Raw genomic sequence first — 19,785 nt, forward strand, 5'->3', positions numbered from 1 at the left:
GGAGCCCCGCTGGAGGATGGAAATTGGTAAGTATTAGTGATGAGTGAATGTGCTCAGATAAGGTGTTATCCAAGTTTCTTGGGCATGGTTGAATATGTTCAAGTCCCCGTGGCTGCATGATTCGCAGCTGTTAGACAGGTATTCCCCGCATGTGTTGCACCTAACAGAGGACTTGATCATATTTTTCGAACATGCCCATGAGACTCAGCATGATATCCGTGCACAATCGCTCGTCGCTCCTGAGTATATTCATGCACCTACGCTTCAGTGCATGGACGGGGTCAGGGAATAAAGAGCTGGCAGTGCCGCTAATAGAAGTGGCAATAAAGAGTGCAAAAACGGTTCTCTTCTCGGGAAATATTGAGGTTGCAGTAATTCATATTTTATTGGATCTCACAGTGGGCAACAATTTGGGGTAAATTACTAAGATTGGCTTATATGCTGGTTTTAATCTATAAGGCTATGTGCACACGGTGCGGATCCTCCCGCGGATTTTTCCGTGTAGATTTTACTAAATCCGCAGGTCAAATGACCTGCATTTTTCCTGCGGATTTCTTCCTTTGTTTTGCGGTTTTACTGCCGTTTTTGGGCGGTTTTCCACCTGCGGATTTGTAGAATGGAGCAGGTGGAAAACTGCAGCAAAACCGCACAAAAGAAGTGACATGCTGCTTTTTTTTTCCCGCACAAAAACCGCGCGGAAAAATCCGCAGCATGTGCACAGCGGGTTTATTGTTACATAGGTTATAATGGTACTGTACATCACCAGCAGTTCTGCTGCAGATCCGCAGTAGAAACTGCACCGTGTGCACAGAGCCTAAAAGTCCACCGCTGCTGGCTGTGCCTGATCGCACCTTGATATGTCTATTATGAAGGGGTATGTAGAAAAGCGATGTCCCCTATACCTGACATGATTCTCGATTTCTTCCGTCCCTCATAAGTCCTTGTTGCTTACAAAGCTTTTTTTTTTTTTTTTTTTCAATCAGCTTGTATTAGCAGTCGTGGTCTGATTAATCTGTGTGACTGCAGATGGCCTCCTGTAGTTGGTGGATATGAGAAGTGGCAGCGGTTTCTGCTATGATTACATAAGTCCGCTCCATTCCTAAAACTCAGCATTTTACCAGTACAAATCTGTGACTTGTTCTGAGAGCGTCTTCACACGGCTCCATATGACTGCGGGGCTGCGATCAGTGGTAATGCACGGTCGTGTCTGTACACGCCACCTCTCCTGTGTTATGTCTGCATGCCTGATTGCTTAGAACAGCTCCACCGTTCACCAGATTAGCGTCTGAAATCCTTTGTAGGGCCAGGGTTTTTGAGCTGACTTATGTAGGCTAGATATATATATAAAAAACTAGTAAATAAAAAACGAGCATTCTGGGACCCATGTAACCCCCTGGAATTACTCAATTTCACAGTAAGGCTAGGGTCACCCGAGCATATTTTTATGTTTTTGTTTTAAACTGATACTTTTCACTTGTTTGTTTGTTTTAAACTGATACAAAACAATCGCTCTGGTGACCCTAGCCTTATATAACATAAAGCAACAAAATGAATGCTTATGGAATTAAAAGGAAATCTGATTAGTAAACTATGGAGTTTATCCATTTGAATCCTTTTGCCATTAACATCAGGACCTGTCATCCATGAAATGCTGTCCAGTCTGCAGGCACCATGTTATGGAGCATGGGGGGCTGAGCGCAATGATATTTCGGTTTGTGAAGATAGGTTCACTATAACCTGTGTTTTTAAGCTTTTTCGGTCCAGTGGGCGGTCCTATCAGTGACTGACAGCTGTCTCTGCGCACAGTTATACAAAGAAAGCAGTCAGTCGCTGATAGGACCGCCCACTGGACCGAATATCCCAGAAAGAGCAGAGGATTAAAGGGGTCATCCAGACCAAATTGATAGTCGGCAGTCACTCTGTGTGGCTGCAAACTTATGAATCCCCCGGCTCACCGGTTTCTGAGTCAGGGCTGGAGGGTATGTATGAGTTATACATACTCCCGGCCAGTGGGCTCGGCCTCGCTTCCATACACTTGAAGGGAGTGAGGCCATGCCCTCTGGACGGCCGCGCCACAAGATGGGGAGCAGCCTCGCTCAATACTGCGCCCACTAGACAGGCTCTGGCCGCGAGTATGTTTAATGCATAGATACCCTCCGGCGAATCCCCACAGTGTGTGCGCTTGGGGGATTCATAAGTCTGCAGTCACAGAGCGTGACTGCAGACTTATTGATTTGGACCGGACAGCCCCTTTAAATGATGAAATCACAGGTTATACGGAGGTTATACTATTCTGAATTAAAAGTGCAACATCCTGCAATATTTTTCCTGTTTAAAATAAAACGGAACAGAACTGAAGTGCCATAGAGAGGCCATTCAGACGTTCTTCAGAATCTGATGCATTCAGTTTTCTTCTGAATTGGAAGCAAGACACAGAATATAAAAACACTAGTGGGAACCCGGCATATGGTCCAGGAGACAAAGGCCTGTCACACTAAGCGATATCGCTATAACCTCACTGGTTTTGTGACGTAGCAGCGATATTGCTAGCGATATCGCTGTGTCTGATACTTACCTCCGACCGCTCCCCCGCTGGTTATCGCTGATCGCGCGAGAATGTCCTGGACCGTTTCTCGTCGTCAGCTTCCTGCTGGGCTTCCTGCTGTGGAGACGAGTGACGCGTGGACGCGGGCAGGAGGACGCAGGATCGCCTCATCTGACAGGTAATGACCCCCGACCCCTGCGATGTCGCTGGTGAGATCTACCTGTGTGGCAGCTCACTAGCGACCACTTAGCGATGCACCAGCGATCCTGACTGCGTCATATCGCTGGGTGGGGTTCGCTGCTGCATCGCTAAGTGTGACAGTACCTTTAAAGGAAACCTGGCAGCTGATACATGCGGTCTGATCCACAGGTGGGACAGCTGCCCGGGATTGGTCAGTTGAGTGACATAGACCCCGGCCCGGTATGTCTTTGAAATGTTGCAGCATATCGAACAATCACACCTAGCTGCAATGATGGAGCCAGTATCTGATTCATGCTGTCCATGGTTCGGGCTAAATGCATCAGCTGTTAAACTACCTTTTTAAAAGGTTTTTTTTTTTTCCAATTCATAATTGCTAACGTCACTAAATATTTCCCATGCGGAGATTTTATATTGTCAGTGATGATGGTGGTGCCTAGAGCAGATGCTGGAAAATGTGCTACAGAGACTTAGACTGGCATCAGCGCTGTGCAGACTGTATAACTCAGTTTTTCCAGTTGGTGTACTGGGTGTAACACATCAGGCACTGGCGTGGCTCTTGACAAACAAGTAATGTGTCTCCTCCCTTGTAAATGAGTCTGCGAAAGGTTGAAGAGGTTTTTTTGTATTTTTAACTCTTTTTGATCTAGGACCTCAATTGTGCGCTAAGTTACACTGACTTTCAGAAAGCATTAATGGGTTAAAATACTAAGGACCTGATTCATCAAGGCTGCTGTTTTGTGCGCCAGTGTCGACAAAGTGTGAGCTGGAGTAATATGTGCCAAGCTCAGAGTAACTAACGAAACTTTCACCATGATTTATTTTCATATTTTGCAGGCACTTTAATTGCCTGCAGATTGTTGACCCTTAATTAGACCCAACACAGGAAACCTCGCCCGGCCCTGACACGGAAAGGATCGACAGATTGAGGCTATGTGCCCACGTTGCGTGTTAAAACGCACACTAAAAACCGGATTCTTTCCCAGAAATCGCGTGTTTTTTTCCCGCGCGATTTCACCGCGATTATGTTCGCGATTTTGCCGCAATTTTCTCAAGCGCTTTCCAAGCTATTTGAAGCATCGCTTGGAAAGTGATTGACAGGTTGGTCACACTCGTCAATCATAGTGTTTGAAAAGTGTGACCAGGTTTTTACTATTGAGGCCGCCTATGCGGCATCAATAGTAAAAGATAAAATGTTAAAAATGATTAAAAATAAAAAATCGGGGTATATTTCCCTTCCGACGTCCCGCGCTGCCATCACGGGCCTCAGCGTTCCCAGTATTGCCTTGCGAGACCTGTGATGACGTTGGTCTCGCGTTACTATAGCGATCTCGCGAGACCAACGTCATCACCGGACCTTGCCGCAAGGCATTACTGGGAACGCTTAGGCCAGGAATGCAGCGCGGGACGTCGGAAGGTAAATATACCCCGATTTTTTTTTTTTTTTTTTATTCTTTTTTTTTACAGGGGTGTGGTACCCAGGGCCTGGAGGACAGTCTCCTCCTCCACACCGTGGGTACCAACCGCACATGAGACGCTTAACTTCCCGCATGGTGGGCATAGCCTATGGGTGCGGAATCGCAACAATTATTTGCGATTCCGCACAAAAGAATGAGCATGCTGCGATTTTTTTTTTCCACGATGCGATTCCGCCGCGGAAAAAAGCGCAGCATTAGCACAGCATGTGCGGAATGCCATATGAATGCATGGGGGGCGTTCTGTACACAATTTTTAAATGTTTTCGCGACGAAAATCGCGGCAAAAACGCTTAAAAATCGCATTGTGGGCACACAGCCTAAAAGTAATTTCTTAGTACCTGGGCACTAAGGGTGTGTGCACACGTTGCCGGTCTGCAGCGGATTTGGCCCTACGGATCCGCAGCAGTTTCTGCTGCGTTGCACAGTACCTTTATAGTCGATGGAAATTGAAAAACGCAGTGCACATTGATGCAGATTTTTCCACGCGGATTAGCTGCAATTTTAAACCCGCAGCATGTCAATTCTTTGTGCGGAATCCACAGAGGTTTGACACCTGCTCCATTACCAGGTGTCAAAACGCAGGGAAAAAACGTTTAGCCAAATCCGTGCGGAAAAATCCGCAGCACAATCCGCAACGTGTGCACATACCCTAAGATCTCCACTGATCAATCACTAGAGAGGTGCGCAGATCAGGAGGCGGAGACACACAGCTCATGTCAGGATGGAGTACAGATTCGATAAGAAGCATAGGCTTTGTAGCGCTGTACTCCGCTCTGTGCTTGTTCGGAGAGGAGCTGTGCGCTTCTGTCTCCTGTGCTGCACACCTCTTGGGGACCTATAGAGCGATTGTTGGAGGTCTCCATACTCACACTGTCACTGGTCTGCAGGCGAGTTAAGTGTCTTTAAATGGAAGCTGCCAAGTAAATAAATATAGGGTTAATCTACAGGATAATAGTGTTACGAACCTGTCTTGCGCCTGCACTCTGTGGGCTTTCCCTCTGCTGGTTATGAAATTTTGTTCGGGAGCCCATGCGGTTTTTGTATTTAATTCTGTATTTTACACAGGAGTTGCCCACTACTGAATACAACGCCCATCATTGTTGGCTGGACGCACTGACCTCAGCGCGATCAGGAGACCATGATGAGAGCAGCCAGTACCTGGGAACAGCGCAACCTGATAAAAATGACGGTTCGTGTGACAAACCTGACGTGCGCACCACCAATGAATACAATGGGTGTGCGTGTGTTTGTTTTTAAGGCCATTAAAACCAATGGACCACAGGCGGACACAAAAACTGGCGTGAAGGGGGCGTAAGATAGCAGGTTTAGTGCCCATTTAGAGAGGCTGACTACGAGCATTAAAGACCGCTTAACCGCTACAGTCTAGCAGATTGGCGGTCATTTCATAAGTCGTTTAGACAGTCTGACCACTGTCCTGCACCCTTAGCACATCACATTCTCGGCAGCACACATGCGGTTTACACAGGACGATAATTTTAAAGCTTGATTAAAAAATCATGTCAAGTGACGTCCGGACGTCTTGTTCATTCATCAGGTGATTGCCCTTCAGACAAGCTGATAATCGGGACATTCATTCCTGATTATAGGTCTGTGTACACAGGCTCAGAATGGATTAATGATTCAAAGGTCAATCAGAAGGTTGTATCATCGCTGGACTTGTCATAAAACCTCACAGCTTTTCCCTCCAGCAGTCACAATCAGATGACCCTGAAGCCCGGGTTTGAGGCCACTACATTCCTCAGGAGACATAAGGGTTGTTAAATAAGTAAATGTCCCGAGTCCATACCAGGTATTTACTGTAGTAAAGGCACCTCTTAAAGGGAATGTACGATGAGACAATGCCCTTGTGTTTAAATCAGATGTTTGTGTTAATTTATTTTTAAATATGCAAATATCCTCTTCAGAGAGGAAAAGGACAGGGACTCTAGTCGACCTATTGGAGTTGGCAATCTTCCAAGGCAATATTGACCCTTTAACTTGCCTTGCCACATGATTTAGGATAAGAAGTCAAACCTGACACACTATTCACAGACACATGTTTCAGGGTATCTACCCCCTCATTAGTGCAAAGCAACAAGTCTGATTTGGCTAAGAGGCTATTTGCATATTTAAATTTCCAGAGGAGCATCGCATGGCCTAGAAGTCTCTGTAAGCCAGCTTGGCACTCTCTACAAGGAGAAACATTTCCCCTTAAGCCACACTTTAAGGAAGTGTTTTCAGCATGCTCCTTATCACTGACAGGTTTACCGTGACAGGAAAGGCCTCTATACTTGGCTATTTTTTATTTTATGTATTCCGTTTTACTAGTTACAAGGAATTTTTTCTGGGATTCATTGTGATCTTCTTATCATGTGCACTGTCCAATCTTACTTGTTGTTTGTACATTATGTGCTATTTTTTTTTTTTAATGGGGTTTTCCTGTTCGTTCAGCCACCAACCAGTACGTTCTTTGCGTCTATTGAGTTGAACATATACATGTGGGGTTTTGTTTTTTTTAATCGATCTTAAGTAAGAGCTATATTTTTTACTTCATTGTTTTTTGTTTAGCGTCTAAAAAAGCCATAAAAAATGCTATATATACACACCATTAGTTTGGGGTATAAAATCCTGATGACAGGTACTCTTTAGACACACTCTTGATGGTGGCTTCCCCCTTTCATATCTAATCTTAATGATCGTGTGGATGATTGTGACAAGTAGCATTAGGGATGGAGGATCACATTGCTATGCTCCTATTTAGATCTTTGTTTAATAATTTCCATTGTTCTGATCCATAATAATAACACGACAGAAGTTCCCAGTTCCTTTCCCAATGGAAACCAGTAATTCCCGATGGACTCCATTGACTAAAGTGGGATCCTTTTGGGTTTCCATCTGGCAGTTTATCCAAATCTGAACACGGCCTAAGAAATACAGCCCCGAGAATCAGTTGCATTTGGCACTAATTAGTGTCCGAATAAAGATCTTATTGTGGACGATGGCGGTTCTGGAATTGCTGGCAGTCCCGGCCTCTCATGTCAGCTTGTGACCTTGTTTACTCTGAACCTTCAGGAGCTGTCAGCTGTCCAGCCGCCGACACAACAGATGTCTCAAGTCTCTGGACTTTTTCCCTTTCTATTTTTAATGTCCTGTGTGTGTTTTAATGAGATAAGTCAATAACCGCATTATGTTTCTGGAATTCAGCCCTGTAAAAGTATCTGCTGCTTAAAGAGGTTGTCCGTCCCTGAAGGCCAAACTTTTTTTTTCTTAAGCTATTCTGTGCTGTATTCTGATGTAACACACACCTATAAATTTAGCGTTTTGTTTCTACCTTTCATTCCTCCAGGATTTCATTTTTTTTTTTTTTGTCTGCATCCAGTATGTTTATATGTTCTGCTCTTGGTTGGGGGGCAGCTTCCAGGGCTTTTTCTCCAACCAAACCCATGATGCATTTCACTGTCCTCACAGCCAGAGGTGGCCCTGTCCCCAACCTAAATGTACATGTAGCCCAACCCTACTCTCTGCCATTCATTCCAGCATTGGAAGTGACAGAGCAGTGAGCAACTCACATCACAAGTATAATTATAATAAAGTGGTTATGTCTCCAGAGTACCCCTATATACATACATTTATGCATTACATATATACCTACAGATTATACCTACAGATTATGTATAATCTTTTCTCATAGATCATTACATATGTCACTACACATTGAGCAACAACAGAGGAAGTGACACCACAAAACGTGCGTTGGTAACTGAGTTACCAATGTAAGTGTTTTAGGCTAATTTCACACGTAGCGGAACTCTCGCAGAAATTACAGCGAGAATTCTGGAATTCCATTCCGCGGGAAAATCGCATTTTAAATTCCCGCGATTTTCCCACGGAAAAACTAGCATTTTGCAAGCGTAATTAGCTTGGAGAACTGATTGACAGGTTGGTCACACTCGTCAAACAGTGTTTTACAAGTGTGACCAACTTTTTAATACTCAGGCCGCCTATGCAGCATCAGTAGTAAAAGATAAAATGTAAAAAAAAATAAAAAAAAATTAAAAAATGGTGTTATTCTTACCTTCCGACGTCCCTCGCAGCCTTCCCGCCTTTCTCCACGCTCCCGTTCCCAGTAAGCCTTTGCGAAAATGCCCGCGATGGTGTAAGTCCTCTCGGGATCGCGACGTCTCGTGAATGACAGCGAGACGTCGCGATCCCGCGAGAACGGACGTAATCGCGGGCATTTTCGCAAAGGCTTACTGGGAACGGGAGCGTGGAATCCCATAGGAATGCATGGGATGCTTATTTTTCACGTTTTCGTGGCAAAATCGCGCGGTTAAAACCGCCGCGGAAACGCGAAAAAAAGCCACTTGTGAACTCAGCCTTACTGTGCTTTTTCCTGGCATTTCTTATGCACGCTTTAAAGCAGCACCTTACTTTTTAGGCACTTTAACTGACAGTGGCATGGCTCCACTCAGCATTTATCTTTTACATTAAAAAAGTGGTTTGGTACCATGTTAGCCAGTAGAAAAAATATATAAAGTGCTCTCAGTGAGAGAAACAAAATAAGAATCTTGTGGGTATGATACCTTTTAATGGCTAACAAATAATAGTGAATGTTGTTACAAAGCAAGCTTTCGGGACTGCTTACGTCCCTTCATCAGGCTGATATGACAACATTTTTGAAGAAACCTTATTTATATACAGTTTAAACCACAACATTTCAATAAACAAACAATGAGCTTGGAGAGAGAATCCTTAATTAGGTAAGATTAGATAGGTAGTATGTAAAGTTCTGAAGATCAAAGGGCTACTTGGAGTAGATAGCTCAGATATGGTAATGGGTCATAAAACCTTCTGACAAATTGAGTCCTGTGTGAATAGAATCAAAGATAGTAATGAATTTATGCTCCCACACTCTCCGATGTGTCTGTGATTTAAAATTGCCTTTTAAAATGACAACTTTCATATTGTCTATGTTGTGTCCTGGACCACAGAAATGTTTAGCCACAGGTAAATGGGTTTTTTTGTCTGTAATTGTATATGACGATGAGACCTCATCCTTGCTCTCAGTCTCTGTCCTGTTTCTCCAACATAGAGGCCACCCACAGGACATATATTGCATAGAATTAAATACACCACATTGGAAGAGGAACATGTGAATGTCCCTGGGATCTTATAGTCCTGCTGTGTGTTGGGAATTTGGATTTTGTCTTTGGTCTGTATATGAATGTAGGTTTTGCATCTTCTCCCATTGCAAGGATATGTTCCTCTTGGTGAATCAGAGGGCATTGAACTTCGGATAATGATGTTTCTTAGATTAGGAGGTTGTCTGTAACATAGCAAGGGGGGGTCTTTGAATAGTGTTTTTAACTGGTCATCCTTGTGTAGGATATGGTGAAGTTTCTTAGCCATTTTTCTGAGTATTTCAAGCTATTTCAATTCATCCACTTCAAATTTATGTTAAGAACCTATAACGCTGCCCTTCACCTTGCCAAACAGACCTACTTCACCACCCTGATCTCCTCACTAGCCAACAACCCCAAGAAACTTTTTGACACTTTTCACTCCCTCCTCAGGCCAAAAGCACAAGCCCCTATCACAGACATTTGTGCTGATGACCTGGCCTCCCACTTTACAGAAAAAATAGATAATATCCGTCAAGAAATCTGCTCCCAACCACCAAGTGCTGTGACTCCCATCCCTTCCTACATCTCCCCTGGCTCACTCTCCACATTTGATCCCATAACAGAAGAAGAAGTCTCCAGACTCCTCTCTTCTTCTCGTCCAACTACATGCACTACCGACCCCATTCCCTCACATCTCCTCCAGTCTCTCTCTCCAGTCGTCACAACCCACCTAACTACAATCTTTAATCTCTCCCTCTCGGGCATTTTCCCATCCTCCTTCAAACACGCCATCGTTACTCCACTACTAAAGAAACCTGCTCTCGACCCATCCTGCACAAACAACTACAGACCAGTCTCCAATCTCCCCTTCATCTCTAAACTTTTGGAACGCCTAGTTTACTCCCGCCTTACCCGTTACCTCTCGATTCACTCCCTTCTAGACCCTTCACAGTCCGGCTTCCGCCCCCTACATTCGACTGAAACTGCACTCATCAAAGTGACCAATGACCTTCTGACAGCAAAACGTAACGGTGACCACTCTCTGCTCAGTCTTCTTGACCTATCTGCAGCTTTCGATACTGTTGACCACCATCTCCTACTCTCTAGGCTCCAGTCACTAGGCATTAAGGACACTGCACTCTCCTGGTTCTCTTCCTATTTCTCTGACCGCTCCTTCAGTGTTTTGTTCTCTGGCTCCACGTCATCTCCTCTTCCTCTTGCTGTCGGGGTACCTCAGGGCTCAGTCCTTGGCCCCCTTCTTTTCTCTCTCTACACGGCCCCAATTGGACAGACCATCAGCAGATTTGGCTTTCAGTACCATCTTTATGCGGATGACACACAACTATACACGTCTTCCCCCGACCTTACCCCCGCTGTACTACAGAACGCCAGTGACTGTCTGTCCGCAGTCTCCAATATCATGTCCGCTCTCTATCTGAAACTCAACCTCTCCAAAACTGAACTTCTTCTGCTCCCGCCGTCTACTAACCTCCCTAAATCTGACATTTCCTTCTCCGTGGGTGGTACCACAGTAACACCCCGGCAGCAGGTGCGCTGTCTGGGTGTTATGTTTGACACCAATCTCTCCTTTACATCCCATATACAATCCCTTGCCCGCTCTTGCCGCTTACACCTAAAGAACATCTCTAGAATCCGCCCTTTTCTCACTATGGAAACAACAAAAACCCTCACTGTTGCATTGATCCACTCTCGCCTGGATTACTGCAACGCTCTATTAATTGGCCTCCCCGTCACTCGACTATCCCCTCTCCAGTCCATACTCAATGCAGCAGCCAGGATCGTCCATCTGGGTAATCGGTACTCGGACGCGTCCGCTCTTCGCCAGTCCTTACATTGGCTGCCCATTCATTATAGGATCCAATTCAAAGTACTTGTTCTCACCCACAAAGCTCTCCACAGTGCGGCACCCCCTTACATCTCTTCTCTCATTTCTGTCTATCGGCCTAGCCGATCGCTGCGCTCTGCAAACGACTTTGGACTAACCTCTGCACTAATCCTTACCTCCCACTCCCGACTCCAAGACTTCTCCCGTGCTGCTCCTATCCTCTGGAATGCTCTACCCCAAGAAATCAGGACTATCCACAATTTGCATAGTTTTAGGCGCTCCCTCAAAACACACCTGTTCAGAGCGGCCTATCACATTCACTAATCAAAGTCATTCACTGTGTAAGTGTGCGTGCGTAGCCCATTCACTATCTCCATCCATCCCTCACTCCCTCAAGATGGCTGGACCTTCATTGTAAATACATACCTGTACTCTGTATCTCCCTCACCTCATTGTAGATTGTACGCTCTCACGAGCAGGGTCGTCTTATTTCGTCTTATTTTGCTTTAATTATTGTATTGTTAGCGTTGTTACTTATGACTTGTGTTTTGAAACTGTTAAACTGTAAAGCGCTGCGGAATATGTTGGCGCTATATAAATAAAGATTATTATTATTATTATTATCTTTGATTCTATTCACACAGGACTCAATTTGTCAGGTTTTATGACCCATTACCATATCTGAGCTATCTACTCCAAGTAGCCCTTTAATCTTCAGAACTTTACATACTACCTATCTAATCTTACCTAATTAAGGATTCTCTCTCCAAGCTCATTGTTTGTTTATTGAAATGTTGTGGTTTAAACTGTATATAAATAAGGTTTCTTCAAAAATGTTGTCATATCAGCCTGATGAAGGGACGTAAGCAGTCCCGAAAGCTTGCTTTGTAACAACATTCACTATTATTTGTTAGCCATTAAAAGGTATCATACCCACAAGATTCTTATTTTGTTTCTCTCACTGAGAGCACTTTATATATCTTTTACATTATAAACATTTTTGGTAACATCATGTTGTATATTTTGTAGTACTCCCTTCTATTATAACTGGCATTGCAGCCTTTGAGAACATTTAAATGAAAATTGTGTTTTAATTCATTCTATTTAATAAACGGCATTTTTTAATGGCACTTATGCCCTATTCTTTTCTGTTGCTTAATGTGAAATTTTGAGTTGTGCACGATTGTTTATTTGGGTGTTTTTTTTTTTGTTATCTATGTCAATACACATGTATAGTGAGAGATATATACTCGCTTTACATATAAATGCATGTGCATACATAATATACAAGATAACATAATATGTCTATGTATGCACAGACGCTATTACTGTGGCCACACAACATTTTGGAGTCAACAAAGGTCACATAGCATGATGCGGGTGTATAGGGTCACAATTTGACCCCTGACGTACCTTGACAAGGAATTTTTTTGAAAAAAAAAATGGTTTGGAAATTTTTGCAACTTGTTTGTTGCAGTGCCCTAGGGGCTGCTCTGACCCTATTTACTTGCCTTCTACTGCTATGGAAAGTCATAGCAGTATACAGTGATGTTGTGCTGCAGAACCTGCGCTATGGAAAAATATATTTAGTGTAATATAGAACTGAATAAAAAGACTCACAGGAGCAGTCCGGCATCCATGTCAGTACTCCATGGTAATTGGAACAGGGCCATGCCAGCACGTGAGTATAACTGTGTTTTTTAATTTTTTTATTTAAAAAATGTTTTGTTTTTTTATTTCAAATAAACGACTTTAAACTTGTGTTTTTATTTACAATATAACTATAAGATGCCTCTCCATTACTAAGCCATGGGCTTGATGTCACCGGACAATACAAAGGTTACATAAACCCCACTTGCCACCACCACAGGGCAAGTGGGAAGAGCTGGGCAAAGCACCAGAATTGGCGCATGTAATAGATACGCCTTTTCTGGGTGACTGCAAGCTGCTGTTTTTAGGCTGTGGGGGGCAATATCAATGCCCCCTTACCAGCCTGAGAGTACCAACCCCCAGCTATCTGCTTTAGCTTGGTTGGTTGTCAAAAATTGGACCCCACACAGTGTTTTTTTGTGTTTCTGTTATTTTAAGCATTCTGCCGGATACCGGGTGACACCGCAGGGACATCGCTGTTCCTCCCGGGGGACACAGCATAGGACCGGGTAAGCTGCATCTGCCCTCAGATTGAAGCTTAACCCGTTCTTGACACGTTCCCTGCAGCTGCAGCAGAATCTGACGTTAACCCTTTCAGGAGCACTATGTCTCAATCTAAGGAAGCTAAACGGGCTGCTAAAAAGCACACTGCGTTTTTTACCGTGCGTACCACTTGCAAGTCTGCCTTACCTAGTGCACAGACTGCAACCTGGCCTGCGCCCCGACCTGTGCCCAGTCGCCCCTCGCCGCCGCTGCTGATGGGCCTCCTGCGTTTAGTACCCCTGAGTGGGCTGCGTCCCTGTCACGGTCGGTGGAGTCTCTGACCCAGGCTATATTCTCCTTCCGGGAGGACTCTTTAAGCCAGAAGGCGTCCTTACGCCCCGAGGAGGGCTCTAGCGTCGGGCGGGAACCGTCCACCAGCAGGGGCCGTACTCGTTCAAGGGATGGTCAGGGCTCTAGAAAGCGGACCCATGATGCTTCCCCTAGTCCCGTTCGCGCCTCTGCATCTGCGACTCCTGTCTCTCGCTCTCCCTCTCCTGGAGTTCTCAGCGATCACGACTCTGAATTCGAATCTGACATGTCAGCCCCTCAGAATCCCCCAACTGATCAAGAGTTGCTTGATTCTCTTATAGAATCAGTCAACAGGATTCTGAAGTTGGATGAGGATAATCTTCCCGCTCTAGCACATCCTATCTCACTTAAGAAAACCAAGCGTGTGCGCAGGTTATTTGCCATCCATCCGGACTTTAAGGAAGTTGTCCAAAAACATAGGGATCGTCCGCATAAGTGGTTCACAGGGCAAAAGTCTACTCAGGCTAAATACCCTTTTGATCCAGACCTAATGAAGGATTGGTTACAGTCCCTTCCGGTGGACCCGCCTGCATCGCACTTTGCTTCAAAGCGCTTCTATCCGTTTCTGAGGGTCCCTCAATCAAAAATCCCTCCGATCGTCAGATTGATTACCTGGCCCGTTCAGTTTTTGAAGCTTCAGGAGCCGCGCTTTTTCAGTCTTTCGCTGCAATTTGGGCAGCAATGGCTGCTTGGGAAGAGGTCTTCATCACTTCCTTCCAGAGCACCAATCTTCCTCCGGAGGCAACCATGGTCGCCAGGCAGACAATTCACGCAGCGGACTTTGTAGTGGACGCCTCTTTTGATGCCGCCAATTGCGCTGCTCAAACTGCCGCTAATGCAATCTCCATTAGAAGAGCCCTATGGCTCCGCGACTGGCGAGCGGATGCCACCTTTAAAAGATCATTTACTTCTCTCCTCGTTCAAACGGGTCGTCTTTTTGGAGAGAAACTAGATCAGCTCATTTCTGATGCTACCGGGGGAAAAACTAAATTCCTCCCTCAACAAAAAGCTGCTCGGCCGTTTCGCAACCAACAGCCGACGCGCTTTCGATCCTTTCGCAACAACTCCAGTTGGTCATCCTCTACCTTCTCTTCCGGATCAGGTCCGTCTCTGCGCTGAGACAGAGGCTCCCAGGTCTCGTACAGACCTAACCGCTCTTGGAAACCCATACCTAGGGCTTCTGGATCCAAGGGAGCCAGATCTCCTAGATTTACCCAATGACTTGTTGCGGTATCTGGCGGACGCAGACAAAGTAGGCGGTCGCCTACTTTCCTTCAGCCACACCTGGCTCGCGGTCGTCCACGACAAGTGGGTCAGGGATCTGGTGTCCTCTGGATACAAGATAGAGTTTTCCTCTCCCCCTCCAACTCACTTTTTCCTTTCCTCTCCACCCAAGGGAAAGACAACAGCCTTCCTTCGGGCTGTTCAGGCTCTCTTAAGAGATGGAGTCATCGTTCCGGTCCCTCATCAAGAGAGGTTCAGAGGATTTTATTCAAACCTCTTTGTGGTTCCAAAGAAGGACGGCACGATGCGACCCATTCTGGATCTCAAACTGTTAAATCAGTTTGTCACGGTTCGGCGATTCCGAATGGAATCTCTACGATCAGTTGTCGCTTACATGGATCAAGGATGCTTACCTTCACATTCCGATCTGCCCGTCTCACCAACAGTTCCTGCGTTTTGCAATTCACAAGGAACACTTCCAGTTCATTGCCTTGCCCTTCGGACTCACCACTGCCCCCAGGGTCTTTACCAAGGTCATGGTGGCTCACATGGCCATTCTCCACTCTCGGGGAGTAGTTGTGTTACCGTATCTGGACGACCTGCTCATCAAGGGTCCGTCCCTTTCAGCCTGCGAAGAATCTGTGCAGATAACAGTAAATACACTTTCAAGTCTGGGGTGGAAGATAAACTTCGCAAAGTCTTCCCCAAAACCGGCTCGGCAGATTTCCTTTTTAGGAATGATCTTGGGCACTTCCCGCGGGTTGGTCATTCTCCCTCCGGAAAAGACGCAAGCCTTACAACAAGCAGTGCGGACTCTTTCCCGTCCAGCTTCTCACTCCATTCGTTTCAGCATGAGAGTTCTCGGAAAATGGTGGCTGCCATGGAAGCAGTACCATTTGCACAGTTCCATCTCCGTCCCTTACAACACGCATTGCTTTTAGCATGGGACAAGAACCCGTTCTCCCTGGACCGTCGGATCCTTCTGTCCCTGCGGGTCAGGCAAGCTCTCAGGTGGTGGACTCTGAGGTCCTCACTGAATCAAGGGAGGTCTTTCCTCCCAGTAAGATGGTTGGTAGTAACCACCGACGCAAGTCTTCTCAGCTGGGGTGCGGTCTTTCGTCACCACACGGCACAGGGTCGTTGGTCGACCCGAGAATCACGTCTCCCCATCAACATTTTGGAGATACGAGTGATCAGATTTGCTCTATGGAGTTTCCATCATCTCTTCGCAGGTCACCCCATCAGGATCCAATCAGACAATGCCACGGCTGTAGCGTATATCAACCGCCAGGGAGGTACCCGGAGTAGGATGGCCATGCACGAAGTCAGTCATATCCTCCATTGGGCCGAGACCAACCATTCCTCCATCGTAGCAATTCACATCCGCGGCGTCGAAAATTGGGCGGCAGATTTTCTCAGTTGCCAAGGCATTGCCTCGGGAGAGTGGTCTCTTCATCCGGAAGTCTTTCACCAGATTTGTCTTCGCTGGGGGACTCCGGATGTGAACCTCATGGCCTCCAGACTAAACAACAAGGTGTCTCTGTTCATTGCCCGATCGCGCGATCCATGCGCCATCGGAGCGGACGCCCTAGTTCTGCCATGGCACCGCTTCTGGCTCCCACATCTCCCACGTCTTTCCCCCTCTTCCCTTGCTTCCGAGGGTCATCAAGAAGATCAGAGCAGAAGGGGTACCAGTGATCCTAGTCGCACCAGATTGGCCGCGCCGAGCATGGTATGCAGAACTAATACAGCTAGTCGCCGACATCCCCTGGCGACTTCCAGATCGCACGGATCTGCTTTCTCAGGGCCCGATTTACCACCAGAGCTCCGGGGCCCTGTCTTTGACGGCATGGCTGTTGAATCCTGGATTTTAGCACAGGCTGGATTCTCTCTCAACGTGATTTCCACCATGATTAGTGCTAGGAAGCCTGTATCCAGGCGTATCACCGCACCTGGAAAATCTTTTCATGGTGCAAGGATCATGGTCGTTCCCCTCTGGTGTTCTCCATCCCGGGCATATTGGAGTTCCTTCAATCCTGATTAAAATCAGGCCTCGCGCTTAGCTCGCTCAAGGGCCTTGTCAGTGCTTTTCCAACGAAAAATTGCCACCAAGCCTCAGGTTAGGATGTTTATTCAAGGAGTTTCCCATGTGACGCCTCCTTATAGAAGGCCATTGGAATCATGGGACCTTAATCTGGTTCTTGGGGCCTTACAGGAGGATCCTTTTGAGCCGCTGCAGGACATGTCATTGACCATCCTCTCTTGGAAAGTGGTCTTTCTAGTGGCAATTATGTCAATCAGACGAGTTTCGGAATTGGCAGCTCTGTCCTGACGTTCTCCATTCCTGAATTTTCATCAAGCAAAGTAGTTCTCAGCCCCGTCCTTCCTGCCCAAGGTCGTTTCCTCTTTCCATCTCAACGAGGAAATTGTTTTGCCTTTCTTTTGTCCGACGCCCGTTCATCGCATTGAGAAGGCCCTCCACACCCTGGGTGTGGTTAGGGCACTGAGACGGTACATCTCGCTGATGGTTTCCTTCCGCAAGTCAGATGCCCTATTCATACTTCCTGAGGGGCATAGGAAGGGCCTAGCTGCTTCAAAAGCAACGCTAGCCAAGTGAATTCGCTCAGCGATTCAGGAATCCTACCGTGTCAGGAATGCGCCTGTCCCAGCCGGGATTAAGATGCACTCTACCCGGTCAATGGGCGCCTCTTGGGCCATTCGGCACCAGGCCTTGGCACAACAGGTCTGCAAGGCTGTGACTTGGTCCAGTCTGCATACTTTTACAAAACATTACCAAATTCATTCTCAGGCCTCTGCGGATGCAGCTCTCGGCAGACGCATCCTGCAATCGGCAGTACCTCAGTGTTGACTCAATGGTACATGGGGTATTAGCAGATGTATGCTCCACACCCAGGGACTGCTTTAGGACATCCCACTGTCTCTGTGTCCTCCAATGAGGCGTAGGAGAAATAGGGATTTTTGTGTACTCACCGTAAAATCCTTTTCTCCGAGCCATTCATTGGAGGACACAGCACCCGCCCTGTTTAGCCTACTGGCTCATTAGTAGCTTTCTTAGGTTTTGACATAGTTATGGTTATTGTTGACTGTTTAAGCTCCTACTGCTTTTCCACTGAACTGGAGATATCTCATCCAGCAAGAGGGTGTATACTGCAGGGGAGGAGTTAACTTTTTTTCTGGTTTACTTAGTGTCCTCCTAGTGGCAAGCAGCATAACACCCACTGTCTCTGTGTCCCCCAGTGAATGGCTCGGAGAAAAGGATTTTACGGTGAGTACACAAAAATCCCTATTTTTAGGTGAACTTTGCTATGTCCCGTCTCACCCATGGTCCTCCCACTGCGGTGGAACTGGCCGAAATAGAAGACTACAAACATTTTGTGATTTTTTTTTTTTTTTTTTTTTTCTTTTCTTTTTTTTTTTTTTTTTTCCCCCCAAAGTGTTTACGCCAGAAATATGGCAAAAAAAAATCATTTATTTGGGACTGTTCTGACTTCCTTTAGTCTATCTTGGTTTCCACTGATGATTGTCAGGTGTAATTCATCTCTAGCAGTGTGATGGGAATATATACATTTCCTATAGATCTCACTTGCATATACTCTTATATACTGATACACGTGTGTGTATGTATGTATGTGTGTGTGTGTGTGTGTGTGTGTGTATATATATATATATATATATATATATATATATATATACATGTATGTGTGTGTGTGCACACACACACACACACACACACGTGTATATATATCACAACTAACATGAACTTTATAATCAATTGCTCAGAATGGCCCAGTGACCTCGTCAGCTATCCAGCTCAGACCAGCATTGTCCCGTGGTAGCATTGTCTTGTCATTGTCTTGTGATATATCTGCCAGACATAGGAAAAGAGGAAGCTGGACCAGATGCACCGGCCGATACCAGAGTTTGCTGACATTGCAGTAAATCATATGATGTTAAATGACCCTCATGCTGGACACTGCCATATATGTTCATGTATTCAAACCAGCCAATTAGATAAGAAGTTCAGCCTTTTGTTAATTGACTAGCCACTCCTTTCTGTACGAAATGATAAAACCATGTATGTGCAATAAAACTTCCAGAGTTTTTGCTGGAATGGGTTGCTGCTAACAGGTGGTTAGCATCTTTCCTTCCTTGAGCGCTCAGTAAGACTCTGTCTAATTGGGACAGGCCGCAGCACACAGAGATATATCTATCCATTCAAAATTTCCATAACAGCAGCGGAGACAGATTACAGTAATTGGGGGAAGTCTTTGTCTCTCTGCTCCTGCTCTTCTTACTAGCAAAGTACATCTGAGGCTGTGTTCACACGCAGCGGTTTTTACTGCGGTTTTCACTATAAAACCGCTAAAAATAAGCTTCCCATTCATTTCTATGCATTTTGCACTTTCTGTGCACATTGATGCATTTTTTACCGCGAAAAAAACGCATTGCGGTAAAAAACGTAGCATGCACATTAATTTTGCGGTTTTTTCCGCGGTTTAGGCTTCTCCCATGCTTTTAGAAACCGCTGCGGTAAAAAACGCATCAAAACCGCGCAAAAAACGCAGCGGAAAAATAGGTGCGGTTTCTGGGAAGGGATTCAGGTTTTTGTGCAGAAATTTTCTGCAACGTGTGCACATACCCTAAGGCTAGTTTCACATTTGCGTCTTTGTGCGCAGCGCATCGTGCGCAAGTAAAAACGCGTGCAAAAACGCTCATGCGTTTTTTTGCATGCGTTCTCTTGGTGTCACATTTCACAGGAGGAAAATCCTTGAAACAGACTCCACCAATGGGACATCAAACAATGTTTTTTTGTGTAGGGGGTGGTTTAAACCAGTGTCTAGACATGTT

General features: G+C 45.7%; 1 protein-coding gene across 3 annotated transcripts in view; it reads left to right on the forward strand.

The window, feature by feature from the left end:
* Window positions 1-19,785, forward strand: part of GORASP1 (golgi reassembly stacking protein 1) — a 41,182-nt gene that overhangs the window by 3,995 nt on the left and 17,402 nt on the right. The window lies entirely within an intron of this gene.

This window comes from Dendrobates tinctorius, unplaced genomic scaffold (genome assembly GCF_039654945.1).
Source record: "Dendrobates tinctorius isolate UK_male_01 unplaced genomic scaffold, ASM3965494v1 ptg000070l, whole genome shotgun sequence".
NCBI lineage: Eukaryota > Metazoa > Chordata > Amphibia > Anura > Dendrobatidae > Dendrobates > Dendrobates tinctorius.